We start from the raw sequence: 13,694 nt of genomic DNA, 5'->3' as shown, positions 1-13,694 counted from the left end.
AAAGAAGCTATTATCCCGTTTAGTCGCCCCTGAGGAAGAAACGAACTATTTCGAAACGTTGGGACAATTTTTCGACTTTTTGGTTGGCGTATTTCTTTATTCTTTACATTCAGCAGGGTGTTCGACGTCGTGCGACCTGTACACAAACTCAGTTTTCCTACTAAATTTAACAGCCAAATTGCCGTCCAGTGAATAACGCACCTCACGTCACGTGACAAGGGTTACACCTCCTCTCCCCTTTATCCTCCCACTTTTCTTTCTAACCTCCCCCTTTTTCATGCCCTCCATTTCTCTCTCGTCCTCTATCCCCACCTTCGTCTCTTTCCTTCCTTCCTTCCTCCCTCCTCCTTCTTTCTTCTTCTCTCCACCTCTCCCTCAACCCATCCCTTTTTTCTCCCTTCTCACCTACGTCTGCTTTTTTCTCTCCTTGCCTTCTTCTCTTTTGCTATTGCTCTGTCCTCTTTCCACACCCGCCTACATTTCCCCTTCTTCCCTCCCTCTCTTTCCTCTCCCGAACACTATCTCCTTCTTCCAACTTTTCCCTCCCCCTGCCTTCTTCCAGACTTTCTCTTCTCTCCTTCCCTCACTTCCCACTTACGCCCCTTTTACTTCATCCTTTTGCCCCTTCTTTTTTCCCTCTTCGTTACTCCGCTCATGTGTCTCTCTTCCCTCCACAACTGCCGCCCCTTCCTTTTCGTCCCTTCCTTCTCTGCCCCCCTCCTCTCCTCCCCCGAAGACCGTCTCCCAGCCCACGTAACTTTTCTTCCCATTCTTTCCATCTCTCAGCTCCTCCTTCAGTGGCCGCCAATGATGAGAGAAACACGGCCAAGCCCCATCCCATCAATCGCACAAGTGCTTTTCACCTTCATTGCGGATGAAGATATCTCTAAGCTAGGTGATTTAAATAATGGTTTCTTCATTCTGCGAAACGAGTATATAGATTATTTTCTGATTAACTCTGAACGATCGCTGCTTTAATACTGCATTTTATGCACGGTAGGGTTTTGGAAATTAAAAGGTATCGTTAGATTTCCTTTAAGAACCCAGTATTGATCAAGAGGGTCGTTACTAGATTAAACTTTATGCGATTTCCATACTAAAGTTTTGTTTGACATATATATATATATATATATATATATATATAATTTACTTGCCAAAGTTGTTACAATACGGGTCTACGAATGTTAAAACATTGTTTCGGCAATATTTACGCCACAGGACGTTATTTAGTCGGAGTCACAACTTCTCCTTATTTGAAACTCCCGCTTTTTTCGACCAGAGCGGAGGAGAAATACGCCTCGCCCCTCGCTCTTGGATTTGCTCTTGGATTGACTTGGCTGCAGAGTTGAACGACATGCGCAGGGTCTTGATTCCCGGTGCATCTTGTGTGCATACCACAGCCTTTTGCAACTTCTGTGTTCTGTGCGAACTGCCCGCAAAATAGACTCTGAATTGAAGCATCAGCTTCTTGGCCGCTGGAAGCAACTGGGTCTTCGGCCATACGAAGATACACCGTGGAGGACGGCTGCCAGCAACGAAGTCGGCGCAGCGTCTGAGCCTCCAGAGCCTTCGGCGTGCTCGGTAGGAAAAGCGTCAGGACCGCCCTGTGACTCAGTCGCGGACGTTCGATACCCGGTACGAATCTCGAAGGCCTCCGGAGAAAAAGAACGAGAGCATACGTCGACACGTTTGTCGCTACACGAACGCCCGATTGCGTCCAACCAAATAGCATTCTGGTTGTCATTCTTCGCGGCGACATTCCTGCTCGAAGGTTCGCTTTCGCGATCACAAATCCGGCAGCACTTTGCAGAGTAACGGCGCTGCTTTACAGGAGCATACATTTCCAAAAAATCAACATTAGCACGCGCGAGAAAAAAAAAAAAGAAAAAAAAAAGCACGCTGAGAAAGCAATGAAAATGCGCTACGAAAGCAAAGAAAACACCCCATGAAAACGAAAGTAACAAACCGGGCTCTGAAAGCCGAGACCTCGCGTCGCTTCCTATCATTAACATCTAGCTGCGACAGTTGCTAAACACAATACTTAACTCTTAGAAGTCTCACTCGAGCACCTGAGTCAACAGGAAACACTGACTACTTAGGCGAAACGACTAGTCGAGGGAGGCGACACAGGCGGGAGCAGAGAGAGCGTCGGCCCTGCTTTTGTTCGTTATGGTATGAATCCAAACGGAAGTGCCCGTCTTGTAAACCTTTTGTAAAGAATATTAACTTTCATTACATGTGTTTTGTTTTAGACGGAAAAATAGGCCGCTCAAAAGGAAGTAACAACATATCTAAAAGGTTTAAAAATCAAGATCATACCTGTCAATCGATCTCTTAGCCAATAAGAATAGTTGCTATCGCACGTCATTCCGTGAGGTATAACGGCCGCTCTGTGACCTTTGAAACCTACTTTGTGGCGCGTGATTTAAACGGACAAAATAGCCGCAAACAAAAGTCAGTCTATCGCTGTAAATATTGCTGTAGTATTTGCTTTTGCTCAAACATTGCTTTGTGACACGCTTGTCCTAATTAGGTTGTTTATAAAAACACTTTTTTTTCTCTGCAGTTATCCTTTAATACAGCCAAAACACCTCCATTTATAGATATTCATGTAATGCTGACCATGAAGGATCAAGCCAGCAAATTATCGGCCTCATCAAATCTTGGGAGATGGTACCTCATAAACGCAGTTCACACGCGAAACAATTAGAATGCACTTTTCTATATTAATTAACAATTTTATTTCTCTCAACATAAAGCTTGAATATAGCCTAGTAATGACCAAAAAATAGATTTTCAAAGTGTTTTTATTTTCGCAAAAAAAAATGCAGCAAAATAATAACCTTTCTTTTTGTAATCAGCACTTCCCTTTTTGCCGTTGGAGTGTGCCGGTAACCCTTAAAGGAACCCTGCAATTATATTTGAGCTTCTACGTTTTTGGCGGTTTTCACGTCTTGGGGTTCGGACAGGCCAGCGGGTACGGAGAGGGTAACTAAATATCAGTGCGTCATATTTTAACCGGACGACGCGGAAGCCTCCTCCACCTACGGGGCGATTCGCGGTGCCGAAAGCGGGCAATATGTGAGGTCTTTGGTCCTGGGCTTACTACTGGTCAGAGCAGTTTAAAGCTTCTTTTTAGTCGAAATATGAAATATAAGTGGCGCCAGCCGTTTCAATTATTTATCAGAGTAGTTTTTATTCAGTATTTTAGACGAGAGAAGAAACAAATTTGCAGTTTATAAATTATCGAAACGAGAAATGACCCGTCGACATGCCTGCCACCAAGCGGTGGAAAAGGCACCGCATACTAGAAAAGTGTAGTGGGATCAGGCACCGATGAGCGGCGAGCATAGAAAGGTCCCGATTGGACGCGGCGGCGCTGCGGTCGTATACGGGCTCGAGGATCCGACCGGTTTCGAGCGTTCCGAAAGCCTTCGCGAGCAGGTTTGATCTGCGGTTTGGCCGTTTGGAGGTATGGCAGCGCGAAGTGGCTGCCCGTTATGATCTGATCTTTACCCCGGGTTTGCTGTCGTTTGTGGCCAATGAAGTGTCATGCCGAATTAGTTTTCAATCGCGCAGCAAATCCAATGCGACCCGCCCTGGCTGCCCCCGTCATACAGCCTATCCAGAATATGCTTTAGTGGCGCCCTCTCGAGCCGTCGACACGGAGTGCGGCAGCTGTGAGCGCTCTCTGAGCTCACTACCCCTCCTCTAGTGTACGGCCACTCAAGCGACCAAGGACGTAATGAAGGAGGCGATTTTTTAGTCGGTTTTTTGTAATCTTAATTTGCCTCTAACTTTTAAAATAAAGCGAAATTCGAGAAAAGAAAAGTTTCATTAAGTTACTACGTTCAGTGCGCTCAGGTTCGGTGCAAATTAAAATCAGTAAAAAAAGTCCTTGCATGGCCCCTTTAAGGCTATTTTTTTTCACTTTCCCGTCTGCGGTAAATAAAAAAATTAAGTCCATGTTATTTGCCAGTGACCCTTAAAATATATTAATTGCAGGCTTAAAGGCATCGACACAAATCTAACAATTTGCCTTTTTATAATTTATCTTTACACGTTCTTGATTGATCTGGTGAGACCGGTTTGATGATCATGTTTGCTTTTATGTAAATGTAACTCTACGACCTCATAAACGCTTTTCTTCGTCCCGTGACATGAAATCGACAAATGTTTGATTAGGTCTTGTACACAATTTCAATAAAGAAAAAAACAAAAGGTCTTGTACACAACTTTAAAGTGTTCAGGGCCTCAGACTGCATGAGCCCGCAGAATGCTTACTTTACAAGTAAGCATTAAATTTACCGAGAAACAAATACGCGATGCAATACAGCCTGAAATCACAACTGTGGGATTATGCGTGAGCATTTAGATGTTTCTTCGCGTTTTCTTTGTAATTTTTCTTTGAATTTTTGAAAGTTTTTTTTCAAAAGGCTAGTTTATCGCCGCTTGTTTTTATTTATGAAGTGTAGTAATTTTAAACACAACTGCTTCCGCAAAGATAAAAAAATTTATATGATGCTTCTCGCCTTACGTACTTTCTTATTGATATAGGGCATTCACTACTTGACTCCTCGATGAGACTTTTCAAATAATGACTTCTTTATGTTGAAAAAAGATTAAACATTTTCTTCACTGTATTTAAATTCTTTCTGGACATTACAGCTGCCAATCACTCCTAGAAAAAACAATTGGGTGAAACATATCTCTAATCTTCGACGTTGTTGTTTTTGCTGCCTTAATGGCCATACACAATTTACTGCGACTCGGCTCCATACCTTCAAATCAGGAAACATTTTCTTACAAACTTTCAATATTCACTTTTTGTGAGGGAATTTTAAATCGAAGTTTTGTCAGTTCCTGATGGTAGGCACTCAAATATTCAACTCCGTAATTTAACATTTTATGAACTTTGCAGTAGCTGGCTATCTTGCCCGCACTCAAACGGTCGAAGCCTGGCAAGTATATATATATATATATAATTTTGGCTTTATAGGTTCCTTGAAGAAGTATTTCATTCCTTAAAATATTAACCCACTGGCAATGATGCGTTATCAAACTGTCGGACGCTTCCTACACATATCCTCGATTTTGCCACATGACGAGGTTGACACGGTAGAGCAGCTAATAATATTCGAGGGTTTAAATGCGGATGCTAATCAGAAGGAGAGTCAGAGAATCAGGTTTGCACAATATATAGAAGTCAAAGACCCGCACTTTCGGAGCTGCTATGCTCGGAGTTTATTTTATATATTACGACAGTTTGGCCGAGAGACTCGGCTTCGTCAGGAGAAGGTATGGTATGCCATCTCCGGACGAAGCCGTGCCTCTCGGCGAAACTGTCGTAATACATACAATAAACTCCGAGCATAGCAACTCCGAAAGTACAGATCTCTGACTTATTACATTTTCCCGTTCCACTGTTCTCAAAGTACTCTGCTTCACCCCCCCCCCCCCCCCCCCCCACACACACACATATATATATATATCTATGTATATATGTATATATTGTGCAGGGTCGCTAACAAACGAAAAAGCTTCCAATTAGGTCCGTGATATTTGACAACTTCTACTGTTGAACTGGGGTTTAGCTACGAGAGGACCACAATGATATCAAGAAAGGCTAATATTTTTATATGTTTATGTTGTGATATGACATCTTGTACTGAAAAGAATTGTAATTCTACCCACACTCCAGTGGTCTCTGGTTTAGTGCTCACAACTAGTTACTATCACATAATATCTTAACATAAAAATTCACATATATTACCTCTAATAAATGAACAATTTTTCACAGCATTTATTTCGACCTTGTGGGAGTAGAGCCTCCTTTCTGAGTTCAAAGAATTATCTCCACTAAACGTTCCGAGCAGATATCTGTCGTCTGACACACCTCTCTCCACACTCAATCCAGTTTCCCGCCTCCCCTCCCACTCACACCATACCCCTCCCCCCCTTTCTTGGTGTCCTTTCCATCTACCTCCGTTCACCGCTCCACCCTCTTCCATCCCTCCTAGTTCCTGTCTCAAGTAGCCTACTAAAAAAATTACCTATCTTGACACGTGCTGAAGCGATAGTGCGGTTTATTTCGTTGGTGTTTTTTCAATAAATGTTTAGTTGTGAGTTCAGCGCCTGTGTCGTTCACACCTTCCTTTCGTCCTGTGTATTTTTTGCGCGCTGTTTATTTCCGTTACCATGAACCAACTCGCCTACATCACGACACTAATCCAGTTTATTTCTTCTACGGTAGGCCCTTTTACGTGTCCTAACACTGACAACCGCCATGCTATAATCTGTGTCAACCTTATTGCTGCGTCGACATGCCGACCCCGCTACCTTTCGTACTGCATCAAGAATGGCCTTCTACCTGCTGACGTTGGGAGCATCTTCGGGTGCATGCAGCCTTCCAGCGGCCATGCGAAACGGATATGCAAGATTTTAAGGTCGGAAAACTGGAGACAAGTTCGGCTGCTGCACGACTACTTAAAAGTGCTTTGCTTGTGTGGTGTGGCATCATCGTCGGGATTTCGGAGACACAGAGAGCATCTTCAGCTGCTGGACCAGGTGACAGAATTTCTGTGGCAACAAGTTCGAACCGCGTTACGGAAAAGAGCACGGACAACGATGCATAGTGGAGGCAGTTTGACGGTACTTGGAGACGTCCAGCTTCCAACGGATGTGACGAGAACTCTGGAAAAAGGACCAAAGTACAGCGTGGAGCCGCATTTAAGGCCACATGAACTGCTGGCCTTGGTACGGAGGGTGTCAGAAAAGACTGATGAGGAAGAAAGAGAAAGGTGTGTTTTGGAGGGGGTTGATTGTTTGTCACGAAGCACTCCAAAAAGGTCAACATCGAGTGTGGGGGGAACGCTGAGAAAAATTGTGTCGTTTTTTCAGGAAGGTGACCTTGGTTTGCTCTAAGCAGACAAAGAAAGGGGATTTGTCGTTGTACCTCAGGACATGCTAAGGAGTAAATCTAGAACGGCGGTGTGTAAGAACTTTAAACCAACCTCACTCGACCCAAAAAAAGTCAAGAGCGGAGCATTGAAGTTGTGCGATACTCTTGACTTGACCAAATTAGGAAAAGATATAAACAATAGTAAGGAAGACCACCTAAAAGTTTTCTTTTCCGTTAAAACGCATAAGGTGGACTCACCCTTCCGGGCCATTGTAATAGAACGGGGGGCGTGGCAGAAACAGGTTAGCCAGTTTCTCCTCTGTCATCTTAGTACCCTAGAGCTCCGGGACCCGTTTCTAGTCCGAAATTCGCAGGCGATTGCGGAGTATCTTAGTGCAGGTGAACATCCAGATGCAGCGGCATTCTCTATAGATGTGGAAGACCTCTTCTACTCTGCGCCTCAGGAGGGGCTTTTTATGTCGGTGCGGGAACGTATTGATGAAAACGGTGTCATCAGGTTTCAAAATAAGTGTGGTGTAGGAGTCGACAGTTTTATGAACTACTGAAGTTTTATTTGCAGTCGACATTAATCATGTATGACGATGGCTACTATGTGCAAAAGGAAGGAATTTGCATTGGCTCTTGTGTGGCACCGGTACTTTGTGATATTTTCCTGGCTAAATGTGATCGGGCAATCAATGAAAACTTAGACGAGGAGTGTGTTAAAAAAGTTTTTAGATATGTTGACGATTATCTAGTAGTCACAAGAAGGTCTCGAGGTGCCCCTGAGGACAGGACTGTAAAAGCAGTGTATGATGTGTTCGCTCAGCATTCTGGGGGGCTAAGGTTTACCCATGAACTACAGGATGGGACACACCTCCAATTTTTAGACCTTAGACTAGATTTTGAAGAAAGTCACGTGTGTTGGCTTTACAAACCACGCTCTAAGAAGGGACTTCTCCCTTATGATTCCGCCCACTCTAAACTAGTAAAAAGGAGCATTGCGTCCTCTTGCCTCCAGACTGCCTTAGAAAAGTCCTGCTACCATTCAATGTCAGAAAGTTTTAAGATGCAGGTACAGCGGCTGACGGATGCCGGCTTCCCAGAGTCAGTTATTCTGGCAGTGGCGCAGACGTTGCTAAAAAAGATTAAGGGAGGGTCAAGTCAGAAAAAAGAGAGACCCGCAACCAGACCCCAGGTACTCCCCTACATGCACAAACTCTCGCACAATTTGAAAAAGGTAGCCGGGCGGTTTGACGTTCCTGTTGTTTTTTCGGCGCCACGAAAGTTGGCGCAACTCTGCCCTAGAATTGCGGATAAGGCTAGGTGTAGGAGCCAATGTGCCGTAAGGCACAGGAACAAGTATGTTGATTGTGTGGTGGGGGTGGTTTGCAAGATACCACTAAGCTGCGGAAGAGTGTACATCGGCCAAACTGGCCAATGCATTAATGACAGGGCACGTGAGCATGACTGGACACTCCGGTCGACCGCGGGGGGTCACTTGCCTCTGCATTGTGCTGCCTGTAAATGCCAGGCCCAATTCAATAACATCACCATCATCGGGAGGGGCACAGATAAAACTACCAGGGAATTATTGGAAGTGTATGCAATAACAAAAGAGGGCAAGATGCATGCGTCAGCAAAACATCGGTTTTTCTTCACAAAAAGAAATTACCTATCTTGACACGTGCTGAAGCGATAGTGCGGTTTATTTCGTTGGTGTTTTTTCAATAAATGTTTAGTTGTGAGTTCAGCGCTTGTGTCGTTCACACCTTCCTTTCGTCCTGTGTATTTCTTGCGCGCTGTTTATTTCCTTTCTCCCTCCCCTATTTTCTCCTTCTCTTCATCTTCCCCATCCTTCTGTGGTAGCCTCATCACATTCCCTTCCTTCCTCTCAGTTGTCACCTGACACCAATTCAAGTTCCCGCACCAAATCTTAGGGGGAAATTTACGTCACAGGACACACCGTATCCCCATTTTTCTTTTCTTCTCTCCCTCCGCCTTCTTCTCGGTGTCTCTTACTTACTCCACGCTCTTTCCCTTCCTGCAATGCCTTCTGTACCCCTTTCTCTCCCCTGCCTCCCTTCTCTGTCCTTCTCCCTGTTCACACGACACGCCTATCCACTTAGTGTGTGTCAGCGGAACCCTGACACTCGTGTTCTCAGTGATTGGGTACAAGTTAATATATTAGAGCGCAAAACGACGAGGAAGGAAAAAGGAGGGAGAGAGGAAACAACTGTCGTCTAAAACTCCCGAAAAAGTAGGAGAATAAGGATGTTGGGGTGCTACGAAAATGCATCTAAAGAAGAAGGAAAAAATACTTCGAAAACACATATTGCACGTAATGCGAATTCCATTTGTATCATTTAAGGGGAAATTATTGAGGGTACAACGTTTTTATCAATGCGTGATCAAAATTAAATAAATGAATAATCAAAAATACTTTTTGAAAAATGGCACCAAAGCACGAAAACAGAGATGCTGATAATAACTATATATATTGTCACCACGGTGTAAAATAGGACGCTTCAGGTGAGGACAGCGCGCTCCTCGCGCAGTGCAGATAAAGTTCGCTTTTCACTCTCTCTCTTTCTCTCTCTCACTATGGTTTCAAGACGCGCCGGCAGATGACTCGTCGACCCGTGGAACGGCAAAGACGGCTCGTGCCGCCTCAGGCTGCACACGCGCAGAGCTCCAGAAAGGTTGCCGCACGTGCAGAAAGACCACTGCGTGCCGGGGTGTCATGGCAACGAGATAATCTTTTTCGCTCTCACACAGCTTCGCCGTTTGGCAGCCGCCGACACTGTCAGCCGCGGGCACGTTGGCCGCGGGATGATGCAGCCTTTCGGATGCCTCTTGAACGAACACTATCTGATTTCTCGCGCCACCCGTTCAGCCCCGCTGTGTCCCCACCTAGAGAGTGTATCTTACACCGTGATTGTGACCATCCATCGTCCCGTGCAGCCATCAGCCTCATTATCGTCATCATCACCACCATCGCCGATAGCTCGCGTTGCCCGCTCGGGGTAGCGCGGTTCAGTTCGAGTATAAACATAATTGAAACCGCTCGTCAAGCCTCTGTCTTCCCCACATCATTGGTGGAGGTGCGGGGTCGCCACATCTCAGTACCGGCGTTCCTATCACTCTGGAGCTTCGTCCCAGAAGGCGACCAGCGACGATGACCAGCACTGGCAAATCCTCCTCCGGTGTCCCTGCAGCTTCCGTCGGTCCTGCCCCCAGCCAGCTGTGACGTCCCAAAGCGTTCGCGGGACTCCGCGAGGATGACGTAAAGTACTGGCTGGGCGTCTATGAGCGGGTGAGCCTTTACAACAAGTGGGGCGACCAAGCAAAGCTGCGCAACGCTATTTTTGATCTCTCCGATGTGGCGAAAATACGGTTCACGAACCACGAAATTGAAATGGCAACGTGGCTCCAATTCAAAACTCAGCTGCCGGAAATTTTTGTAAAACCCACTAATCGTGAAGCTATAGCTGAGCGTAATTTGGCAGCCAGGATCCAGACATCTAGCGAGGCGTACAGTTCTTATATTGAAGACTTTCTTTCACTTTGCCGCCGATATGACAAAGACATGTCCGAGGCCGACCGAGTCCGCCATGTTATGAAAGTCATCTCTGAAGAGGCTTTTATTGTCCTTCTCGTGCATTTCCCGACGACAGTGAAGGACATCACTAGGCACTGTCAGCGGCTAGATGAGGCCCGGAATTCCCACCTTCAAGCCCGAGCTCTGCACGACAGCTCGTCGTATGCACTGCATTCTATATCCACTGACTCTCTCAAGCAGATAATACAAAAAATTGTACCAGATGATCTTGCCCGTTTTCTCTGACCAACTACAAGCAACTCCACGCCTGAGACCGACGACACCGGGTTGCGACGTATTATCCAACAGGAGCTTGCTTCCGTAGTCCCACCGACAGCGACTCCCTTTTCCATCACGGACAGCGTCTGTTGTTCCGATGAAACGCTTCGTTCAGAAATTCCTCAAATGACCTCGGATACTCTTGCTCTGGCTTCCACCTCCCCTGCCTTCACTGGGGGTTCTTTACCCGCCGGACGCAGTCGCCCCACTTATGATAACAAAGCATCTTGGGGATATCGACAGAGGCCAGTCTGCTGTTACTGTGGAATTGCCGGCCACGTCGCACGAGTACGCTGGAGACTACAACAGAACCTTGCAACCCATGACTACTAATACAACCGAGACCGAAGCCGCCGACAGTTCAGGAGGGAGCCGCGCGATCAATCCCCGCCCCCGGACCCTTATCGAGCACGTCGTCCACAGGCTGCTCGCCGCCGCTCCCCGTCCCCATATCCCCGATCCTAATCGCCCATGGTCTCAAGGAGAGACGCGAGGTCTCACACGGAAAACTAGCCACCGCAGTTGTCGGAGGAGCAACTGCGTCACAAAAACGTCTTCATCATCCTCCCTCCTACCCATCTAAGCTCATTGAAATGAGCTTAGATGCCAAGGCTTACTTCTGTACGCCTTGGTTGACACAGGGCGCCTACTTCTGTGATTAGAGAGGACGTTTGCATCCGTCTTCGTAAAGTAAGAACTTCCTTCATGGTTGTTCATTGCGGGCAGCGTCAACTGACATGATTCACCCAACAGCCCAATGCACGGCACGTGTTTTCATACAGGGTACGGGCCACAGAATTCAATTCGTTGGTTTATCATCTTGAACGCACGATCTCAATCTCGGCTGGGATTTTCTTAACACTGCGGAAGCTGTCATTAGCTGCAAAGGGTTTGTTTTGAAAGATTCAAATAGCTGAGAATCTAACTCCAGTATTCCTAGAACCAAATTACGTGCCTGTGAAGGCACAGTCATTCACCCTCAAGCATTTTTTGTCATGAATTTCTCGAGTGAAACAAGTGTTGCAGGCACTTTTCTAGTAACTCCCTTATCAACCCTCTTACTATCGCACGGGCTTATTATACCCCATTCTATTTCTACACTTACCCTTGGGAGCATAGTGCTGCCTGTCTGTAACGTAACACATCAGCCACTGGTTTTCGTAAAGAGTACAATCGTCGCAAACATCGAACCTCATGCCTCTTTGGAACTTGCGTCACTTTAATCCACATGTAATTTTGATCCTCGAGCGCTTCCCATTACCTCCAACAACATATTATTGAACGCAATCGGTCCGAACCTTGCCGACACTCCTAAAATGCAATTATTCATTTAATCAATCGCTTCACATCGTGCTTCGATGTTTATACGTCCTTTACGGGTTCGACAAAGTCAGTGGCACATGAGATTAATACGCCCCGCGGAGAAATCGTGTACCAGCGTCCATATCGCGTTTCTCCTACAGAACGCCGTGTTACAGACCAAGAGGTATCAGGTATGTTGCGTAAAGGTATCATTCGTCAATCATCGAGCCCCTGGTTCTCACCAGTAGTCCCTGTAAAAAAGAAAGATGGCAGGATACGTTGCTTTGTTGATTATCGCAGACTCAATAATATCCTTCGCAAGGACGTATACGCTTCTCCACGAATTGATGACACATTAGACACGTTACGAGGAGCTAAATATTTTTCATCAGTAGGTTTAAAATCCGGCTACTGGCAAATACCAATGAAGGACGAAGACATACAATCACGGATTTTATTACATCGGACGGTCTTTTCAAGTTAAATGTTATGCCTTTCGGGCACTGAAACGCTCCGGCAACGTTTAAGCGAATGATAGATAACGTCCTCTGTGGTCTTAACTGGCACATATGCCTTGGCTACTTTGATGACATTATTATCTTTTCTTGTACACTTGACAACCATCTCCGTCGATGTTCCGATGTGCTCGTTTGTCTCAAGAAAGCTAACCTTGTACTCAACACAAAAAAGTGACGCTTCGCCTCTCGAGAAATTAAGATCCTTGGCCACCTTGTAAATAAAGATGGCTAATAACTTCGCAGTTTTCTAGGACTTTGTTCTTATTTTCGTCGTTTTGTTCCACAGTTCGCACAGTTGGCTTCTCCACTTACTCGTTTGTTACGAGCCGATACAGCATTTATCTGGTCCCCTAAATGTCGTAACTCTTTTTATCCTCTCAAAACCACTCTCCAGTCCGATCGCATCCCGGGGCACTTTAATGACTTTTCGCATACGCAGTTGCATACCGATGCCAGTGGTTATGGCCTTCGTGTCGTCCTATTGCAGCGTGACCACAACACAACAAAAGAATACGTCATCGCTTTTGCAAGTCGAATGCTCTCTACCGCTGAAGAAAAATACACCTTAACAGAAAAAGAATGTCTAGCTGTCGTTTGGGCCGTCAACATGTTCCGGCCATTCCTCGATGGAAGGCATTTCACTATCGTTACCGACCACCACACCTTATGTTGGCTCTCTGCCCTAAAAGACCTCACTGGAAGACTTGGTCGATGGACTCTTGCACTTATGGGGTTCCTTATGGGGGGATCTCTATACTAATAATCGTCGCCCGATCGGTATGCGCTCCGCCCGTCACCCAGTGAGTGACATACAGCAACGAGAAGACAACGAGTGGGTTTACTGTACCTCCCGGTTGTCCGTCGTCGAGAGCCGGTAGTCCGGGCCCGACGACCCTTGTTGTCGCCCGTCGATCAGAGCTTACAGTCGGGGTCCGTGTCCAGGCCTGCGGATCGCCTTTCCCACGCCAGCGCTGCGTAGGCTGTCTGTCCCGGGCTATTAATGCCCGAGTCTCGCTGCGGAACCACCCCAGGATCGTCGTAGCCCAGGTCATATGGCCCGGGCTCGCCGTTTCCACCGGTCTTGCTCCAGACC

General features: G+C 46.2%; 1 protein-coding gene across 1 annotated transcript in view; it reads right to left on the bottom strand.

Annotated features, from left to right (window-relative positions):
• Positions 1-13,694, bottom strand: part of LOC115310257 — a 43,766-nt gene that overhangs the window by 25,766 nt on the left and 4,306 nt on the right. The window lies entirely within an intron of this gene.

The sequence above is a fragment of the Ixodes scapularis genome, unplaced genomic scaffold (genome assembly GCF_016920785.2).
Source record: "Ixodes scapularis isolate PalLabHiFi unplaced genomic scaffold, ASM1692078v2 ptg000827l_1___fragment_1__unscaffolded, whole genome shotgun sequence".
Lineage (NCBI taxonomy): Eukaryota > Metazoa > Arthropoda > Arachnida > Ixodida > Ixodidae > Ixodes > Ixodes scapularis.
Note: the sequence above shows the minus strand (reverse complement) of the source record. Positions and strands in the feature narration are given on the sequence as shown.